The 9265-nt window shown below is 38.4% G+C and overlaps 2 pseudogenes across 1 annotated transcript; both read right to left on the reverse strand.

The window, feature by feature from the left end:
* Window positions 1–973: 973 nt before the first annotated feature.
* LOC148930791 (uncharacterized) lies at window positions 974–4322 on the reverse strand (annotated as a pseudogene).
* A 1907-nt stretch (window positions 4323–6229) lies between these two features.
* Window positions 6230–8589, reverse strand: LOC125209997 (uncharacterized; annotated as a pseudogene). The gene is made up of 2 exons (XR_016136566.1): window positions 6760–8589; window positions 6230–6690 (listed from the first exon to the last, which is right to left on the reverse strand). The product of XR_016136566.1 is annotated as an uncharacterized LOC125209997 (transcript).
* Between the last annotated feature and the right edge of the window lie 676 nt (window positions 8590–9265).

Here is a 9265-nt window from a genome sequence, read left to right on the forward strand (position 1 = left end):
GATCTAAGGATGTATATTGATGGTATAGTGTTATTTTATCTATGGTGGCACCATACTACACCCCTACTATCAATTATCTATCTAACTATGCCATACTGCCAGTAGTAAAATATGTTTTTCAATTTGTGATGACAAAATATAAATGAATATGTCATCGAGCTAGATATGTTAATAATTGAAATTTGAGTATTGGATATTAAGGATTGACTGACTTAGAAGTTGTAGTCATGTCACATTGTCACGACTACCCCAATTTCCAGCCCAATTTCACAATTATTTGTAGCTACTCTATAATATTCCATAAAGCCCATTTTGAATATTGACGTGACACCATATTACACTCATATTCCCAAGTCAAGGTTCTTGTCAAGAACTTTGATGTAATATTTTTAATATTTTTAGAAAAATACAAATCTAATGAGTCTAAATTGGACAATTACAAGAGCTTTTTTCATTCTTTTGATTTTGTGTTAATTAACTTTCAAGTACCGAAAATATTGCTCGCAAAAAACAAATAAAAATGATCAACTTTTTCAGAAAAGAAATGAGAATTTTAGATGGAGGAATATTTCCAATACCTCATTTTGTCATGATCAGTTCATAACAAAGACAAACGTACCCTTATAATAATGACTGATTCCAATTAAATGTGATTTTTCTTCTGTTGTATTCCTTCCGTCTCAGTCTAAGCGAGACGTTTCATTTTTGCGCCTATTTTGAAAAAATAATGATAAAATTAAGTAAGAAAGAGAATAATGTAGAAGAACTTAGCAAATCTATCTAAAGAATGCATAGTTTGCAACTAAACCCTGCTTCTTACCCATAATACTATCTATTTCTGTTCCCACACCAACAAATTTGTTCATGTCAACTGTGGATGTTCATGTCAACTGTGGACTTGACAAAATTCAGTCCAGTGTGTAAGGATTGTATATAACTCATTCACTCTGACTTCATAATACTAACTTATATGTAAACATTCATTGCAGAAACAAGGCTAGAGTTGATCCAACTGCCAGACGACGAGTTGGACACATTTCCAAGTTTGGAGATCTATACATACTCGCAGAGAAACCAAGCTGATAATATTTAATCTTGATACGTAAATAGAGAAAATAGTGGCATTTCCATATGGCTACTCAACATCTGAAAATTTATTACCAAAAGAAGGCAGTTATAAGTTGTGAGTTCAGTCTGAGTGTATGAGATGAAGCACCGATATGGAGCGGAATGGCATTGTCAAACGTGGTGGATTCTTAGCGAGCTCCTGAGACACCTCCTTCATACACGGCCGCAACTTTGGATCACAGCTTACACATTTCAGAGCTGTTTTGACCACTGCAATCACTTCCCTTGACACTCTTACATCTTCACCTGGAGATGGTAGCCTCTTGTCCATGAGTTGTTGCACCATCATGTTTTGAGCAAACTGCGTGCATCTCTTTGTCATCGTTATGGAGGAAATGAAATCCCCCGGATGATCTCCAAACATGACTTCCAATGCCAACACTCCGAAGCTGTATACGTCTCATTTTTCTGTAACCACCATTTTGAAGGCCAACTCTGCAGCCAACAAACATGTCATCGTCTTGAAAACAGTTGCTACTTTAAACTATGTTATGGTGTGTGCATACCTGGTGCAATGTATCCCCGAGTCCCGACTAACATAGTGTGATTGGAAGAATCTGGATCCAACAATCTAGCTGTCCCAAAATCGGATAAACAACCTTCAAACTCTGAATCCAAGAGTACGTTGCTGCTCGAAATGTCTCTGTGTAAAATAGGGGGGCTGCAGTCGTGATGCATGTAAGATAGGGGCTTCACGGCTTCATCATCATACTTCAACACGCTAAAGAGGCTTCCTCTTTCCATGTAGTCGTAGATGAGAAACATGCTCCGTTGGTGCAGACAAAAGCCAAAAAGCTTCACAATATGGCGATGGCGAATCTGAGAGAGAACCTTAGCTTCATTCCTAAAAGAGGAGTCAAAAGCCGGATTATCTCCTTCAAATTTGTGAAGCTTCTTGACAGCAACAACTTTTCCAGTGGGAAGTTGTGCTCTGTAGACGCTCCCGTAAGCTCCAGTTCCAATGCAGCATCTGAAGTCAAAGTCTGCTGTTGCTTTAATGATGTCTTGATAGGCGATGCTGCCATCGAAGTTCCAAATCTTGAATATGTCTCCATGTTTGAGAACAGGTGAGGTTGATGCTACTGCTGCTGCTGCTTTCTTTCTTAAGAAAAAGACTCCAAAGAAGATTGAAAACAGAAACACACAGCCAAATACTATCCCCACAGTATAAATTGTAACTGAATTGTTTCGATGTTTTTCTCTTTTCATTGCAATTGGTGGTGTCGACATGGACTCATTTGGAACAAGTAACATGGGATTGCCCAAGAATGATTCGATCGGAAACTTACGCCAGACAGTCAGCGGAATCAGGCCCTCCAAATGATTGTAGGAAAAATTGATACCACTGAAATTAAAAACAGATTTAGGGACTTTTCCGGAAAGATTGTTCCAAGAAAGGTCGATAGTCAGATACCGTGCAGCGGGAGCATCTCCTAGATCAAGAGGTATCTGTCCTTTGATTGAGTTCCTACTTAGATTTATCATTCTGATTGAAGATAGTTTTTCTATCTCCCCTAGAAAAACACCTTCCAACCTATTGACATCCAATTTCAAGAATTGTAATCTTGTTAATCGAATGAAAGTTGATGGAATAGAGCAAGTGATGCCATTGTTGCTCAAGTCAAGAAAATCCATGAATTGGATGTTTCCTAATCCAGAGGGAATGACACCAGTGATGCCATTGTAGCTCAAGTCGAGAACAACCAACAATTGGAGGTTTCCTAACCCAGAGGGAATGGCACCATGAATCAAGTTTTGAAAAATTTCAAGCATCTGTAATTGAGTGAGATTTGCCACTGAAATAGGCAGCTCACTGTAGAGTTGATTTTGAGACATATTGAGATGAGTTAGTCTCACTAAGCATCCTATGTCAGGTGGAATGGCACCAGAAATGTCATTAGAAGAAATGTCAAGAATTTGTAATTTAGTCAGATTTAAGAGTGAAAGAGGCAACGCACCCTTGAGTCGATTGTGAGACAAATCGAGACAAGTTAGCTCTGATAAGGTTCCTATCTCAGGTGGAATGACCCCAGAAAAAATGTTGTAAGAAATTTCAAGCACCTCCAATTTAGTTAGATTTGGTAGTGAAACAGCCATGAATAGATTGTTAGACAAAATGAGATGAGTCAATCTTGATAAGCTTCCTATCCTAGGAATAATGCCACCAGAAAAGTTATTCCAAGAAATGTCAATGCCTTTCAATTTAGTTAAATTCGACACTGAAAGAGGCAACTCACCCTCGAGTCGATTGCTAGACAAATCGAGACGAGTTAGTTCTGATAAGCTTCCTATCTTAGGAATAATGCTACCAGAAAAGTTATTAGAAGAAATGTCGATGTCTTGCAATTTTGTTAGATTTGACAGTGAAAGAGGCAACTCACCGTAGAGTCGATTTCCAGATAAATCGAGATGAGTTAGTTCTGATAAGCTTCCTATCTTAGGAAAAACGCCACCAGAAAAGTCATTCCAAGAAATGTCAAGTATCTCCACATTGTGAGATTTGAAAGTGAAAGAGGCAACTCACCCTTAAAGCTATTGTCATACAAATCGAGATGAGTTAGTTTTGATAAGCTTCCTATCTAGGAGGAATGACACCAGAAAACTTATTAGAGCACATGTAACTCACTCAAATTTGCAGGCAGCTCACCGTGGAGGTAATTACCAGACAAATCGAGATAAGTTAGCTCGGATAAGCTTCCCATTTGAGGTGGAATGAGACCATAAATGCCAAAGTTATTAGAAATGTCGAGCACATGTAACTCACTCAGATTGGCCAATGATAGAGGCAGCTCACATTCGAGTAGATTATTCGAGAAATTGAGATAAGATAGGTTGGAGAGGTAACCTATTTGTTGTGGGATAGCTCCATAGAGACCACATTCTGTGAGATGAATGGTAGAGAGAGATGTGAAAACAAGTGGATCCAAATAGCCAAGATCGTGACACCTATGTTCATCATCATTGCATCCAACTGCAGACTGCAGGCTTATCTCTGCAACGCGGCCATCATCATCACAGGTGATGCCTTTCCATCGACAGTGATGAGCAGTGGAGCTCATATAAGGCCATCCAAAGTCCTTCAACGCCTTCAATTCTTGGCTAGAATCTGAAACATTAGATGCAACTACATTATTGATCAACAATATGCAGATGCTCACAATGATCATAGAATTAGCAGCAAACAAGGCATCCATCACTTATAGTATTCTCTTGATTGTATGTATGTGTATGATTCTTTTTGTTAATCTCACTCATATTCATACCTATAATATATCTCCTTGTATAGTGTTGAAGTCCCAACCCAACATACACGTTTTCCACAATTCACTTTTTCTATTTTAATACCCCTCAATATTTAAATGCAGATATATGATACACTTGAGAGGTGCACTCATAATGTAAACAGCCCGACATTTTAGGGTATAATAAATACGGCGACTGCTACCTAGGCGGACTTAAATGTAACAAGAGCGTAGGCTAGGGTTTCATTTAAAGAGTTTTGACCGAGGTATTTAATGAACTATTAAAGCAATAAGTCCACGGCTTTATCAAGAAAATCAATGAAGGATAAAATACCACAGTTAATGCTCAAAATGACAAAGGTTTGATAAATTCCAAAACGCATCATGTCTCGATATTCTAAACAATAATGAAATAGTTCAATTCCAACAAACGGAAAGAGTTCATGTTTTTAGAGGAAACAACCAAGAGAAAAGTGAAGTCATGTATGAAGACACAACCCCACTCAATGTTTCAAAACGATCATATTATCATTCAATTTATTTGCTCAACACCGCAAACCGCTCGTCGCTGCTCAACCTGCACATAGGGAAAACAGATGCAGGGCTGAGTATTTTAAACATACTCAGTGAACTCATGCCAAAACATTTTTAGTAGATATGCCATCCTTACCATAGTGAACTCGAGTTTGCATTTATAAAAGAATATCATCGAGTATAACAAAATAATTTCATAGACTGGCCAGTCAAACAATTCCTCCCATTTTCTCAGCAATCAACAATTCCATAGTGCGACGAAAGTGTGGCCACACATTTCGCCCACGAGACCGGCCGACTAGCAAGGACGGCTCCCGATCCCAACTGTGTACAGTAGCCTGATAGGGTTTGCGGCCCTACTCAGACCCGAATTCGTTTTTATAGCCCTATAGCCTAATGGAGCGGACTCACAAACTAGACATCAGACACACAACATAATCAAAACAATCACATGCATGACATAACATTTTAATCCTCCCTTATAACACCATAATCAATATTTTGGTAATAAAAGAGTTTAGTGAATAAAGCCCACCTCGATTCCTTAGATCACAAGTATGTTCTTCCTCTTGCTATCACACCGAGAGCGCGAGTTAACACCTTTAATTTATGTATATCACAAGTAAGTCTCAATCATCTACTCAAATTCATGCATGTTCCTAACGTTTCCATTTCTCCCGTCGATTAGTTTTATATCATCATTCTTAAATCAAGACATGCTCATCATATCAATTTTTATTCGAACCACAACTCCAGATCTATCATCAAAACATGTCACGCATGAGTGTTTTAAAACACACCCACATGCACACACACAAACACACACGCACCAACGCACACACACACACACGATTCACACACCCACACATATATGCATCCCATATTCACCAATTGTTTCCCCTTTCACTCAATCTATATGCATGAAGGTTCAAGAACACCGATTAATCGGTAGATGAAGAAAAGATCAATATAAAATACCTTTTTCGATAGAACGAACGGTAGAATTCAAGTAATAGCCTTGATTCTTCAAAGATTCTTGAGTTTCAACTTCAATTCCTCTCAAAAGATGAAGAAATCTTGGAGAAAAGTAGAAGAAAAATCTGGGAGAGAGTGGAAGAGAGGGGACGTGATTTTGGGGAGTGGGGGCGTTTTTTTTATGATCTAGAGTTTAGGTTTTGCCTCTTATTTATAGAGTGCAAGATATAATCCCATAATTAAATAATTAAAAAGATTTGAGGAGATATGGGAGGAGTAGTTGGCGTGATTTTAGAGAGAAAAATAGGAGAATTTGAATTTTATGGTATACACCATCGAATTTACGCAGATACATCATCATAGATACTACAAAAATAGGTATACACCAAGACATTTAATCTTTATTCAAGAAGAAGCGGTATTAGGCAGTTGTGAGCTCAGTTTGAGTGCATGAGATGAAGCACTGATATGGAGCGGAATGGCATTGGCAATCGTGGTGGATGCTTAGCAAGTTCCTGAGCCACCTCCTTCATTGACGGCCTCAACTTCGGATCAGAGTTAATGCATTTCAGTGCTGTTTTCACCACTCCAGCCACTTCCCTCGACATTCTTACATCTTCATCCGGAGATGGTAGCCTCTTGTCTAATAGTTGTTGCACCATCATGTTTTGAGCAAACTCTGTGGATCTCTTCATCATTGTCATGGAGGAAACGAAATCCCCCGGGTGGTCTCCAAAAATGACTTCCAGTGCCAAAACTCCGAAGCTATACACATCACATTTTTCTGTAACCACCATTGTGAAGGCCAACTCTGCACCCAACAAACATGTCATCGTAATGATTACGGTTACTTGAAACTATGTTATCGTGTAAAACATACCTGGTGCGATATATCCCCGAGTTCCCACGAGTATTGTTTGATTGGATGAATCTGTATCCAACAATCTAGCAGTACCAAAATCAGATAAACAACCTTCAAACTCTGAATCCATGAGTATGTTGCTGCTTGAAATGTCTCTGTGTAAAATAGGTGGGCTGCAGTCGTGATGCATGTAAGATAGGGCATTTGCAATGCCCTTCACCACATTTACCCTCTTCTTCCAGTTCAGCTCCACAGCTTCGTCATCATACTTCAACACGCTAAAGAGGCTTCCTCTTTCCATGTAGTCATAGATGAGAAACATGCTCCGTTGGTGCAGACAAAAGCCAAAAAGCTTGACTATATGGCGATGGCGAATCTGAGAGAGAACCTTAGCTTCATTCCTAAAAGAGGAGTCAAAAGCAGGATTATCTCCTTCAAATTTGTGAAGCTTTTTCACAGCAACAACTTTTCCAGTGGGAAGTTGTGCTCTGTAGACGCTCCCGTATGCGGTATGCTCCAGTTCCAATGCAGTATCTCAAGTTAAAGTCTTGTGTTGCTTGGATGATGTCTTGATATGCCATGTTGCCATCAAAGTTCCATATATTGAATATGTCTCCATGTTTGGGATCCGGTGTGACTAAGGAGGCACCTTTCCTTCCCCTTGTGAAGAAGATGAAATAGATCCCACATAATATAAAAAACACAAAGATTAGATAATTAATAATTCCCACCGTAATCCTGGAGGAAAATTTCCCCGGAGGATGTAAATTGGTGTTTCCGCGGAATGATTCGATCCCAAACTTATGCCATACGTTGGCTGGAATCTCACCTTCTAAATTATTATAGGACAAATCGATTCCCTCCAAACTTGAAATAGATGTAGGGACTTCACCAATAAGATGGTTCCAAGAAAGATCGATATTGAGAAACTGTGCAATAGCAACATTTCCCAATTGAGAAGGTATCCTTCCTCCGATTGAACACTCACTGAGGCCTATGGTTTTGATACGAGGAAGCATGTGTATTCCTGCTTCAATAACACCTTCCAACCTATTGCCATCCAAATTCAAGATTTCCAATATTGTTAATTGGGTCATAGTTGCAGGCAGAGAGCAATTGATGTAATTGAAGCTCAAATCAAGAGCATTCAAATGCGGGAGGTACCCTATTCCGGAAGGAATGACACCGAAAATGCTATTAGAAGAAATGTGAAGCACCTCTAAGTTAGTGAGATTTGATAGTGAAAGAGGCAGCTCACTTTTGAGTCCATTGTATGACAAATCGAGATGAGTTAGCTTGGATAAGCTACCTATGTCAGGTGGAATGACACCATAAATATTGTTATCAGAAATGTCGAGCACATTTAACTCACTCAGATTTACCAAAGAAGCAGGCAACTTAGATTGAAGATGTATATTATGAGACAAATTAAGATAAGTTAGGTTGGAGAGGGAACCTATGCTTGGTGGGATAACTCCGTAGAGTCCACATGAACTGAGATGAATCCTAGTAAGAGATGTAAAAACAAGCGGATGTAATTGGCTAAGAGTGTGGAGACCAGGTGAGAATGCGGCCTCACTCAGTTCATCTCTGGATTCATATTGCAGGCGTATCTCTGCAACGCGGCCATGATCGTCACAAGTGATGCCGTTCCAGTTGCAGTGATGAGCAGTGGAGTTCATATAAGGCCACTTGAAATCCATCAACGCCTTCATTTCTCTGTTCGAATCTGAAACATTAGATGCAACTACATTATTGATCAATAATATGCAGATGTTCACAATGATCATAGCATTAGCAACAAAGACAACACCCATCACTTATATTGGCTGGTTTTTATATGTATGTTTCTTTTTCTTAATCATCTACTCATACCTCTAATGGAGTATAACTTTTTATATAACTTGCAAGCATCATATTTTATCATTACTTGGTAATTATTGACACCACACATTTAATTATTTGTGAAAATCATTAAAAAAATCAAAGTCTCCTGAATTATTCAATGAATACAATCAAAAATTCCGAAACTTTAGGTATATTATTAACTGTTGAAATTTCAGTATTGGAAATTTAGGGATACATTGACTGACTTAGAAGATGCAGTCATCTCACGGCTACCCCAATTTCCAGCCCAATTTGCAAGTGATTTCAAAATTATATGTAGCAGCTACTCATAACACAAGCCCATATGAACATCGACGTGACAAAATATTACTCCCAATTCCCCATGATATAAATTTAACAGCCAATGAAAATGCAGCCTTACATTTTCAGACTAAGGTTTTCTGATAGAAGTTGTTTAGCTTTGAACTTTCAATACATAGATACTAGTACTATAAAGAATATATAGAAACAAATTTTAGACTATTTAATTTATAAACACTAGTTCTTCTAATTTTTCAAGAGTTATAGTGCAATATACTACTTCCTCCTGTGCACTTTAGTAGTCTCATTTGAGTTCAATACGAATCTTAAGAAATGTAAAGGAAAATTGGTGAAAGAAGATAGTGGAATGTGAATC

The sequence above is a fragment of the Salvia hispanica genome, chromosome 3 (genome assembly GCF_029641045.1).
Source record: "Salvia hispanica isolate PSC_SH4W2 chromosome 3, Shi_PSC_v1, whole genome shotgun sequence".
In the NCBI taxonomy this organism is placed as follows: domain Eukaryota; kingdom Viridiplantae; phylum Streptophyta; class Magnoliopsida; order Lamiales; family Lamiaceae; genus Salvia; species Salvia hispanica.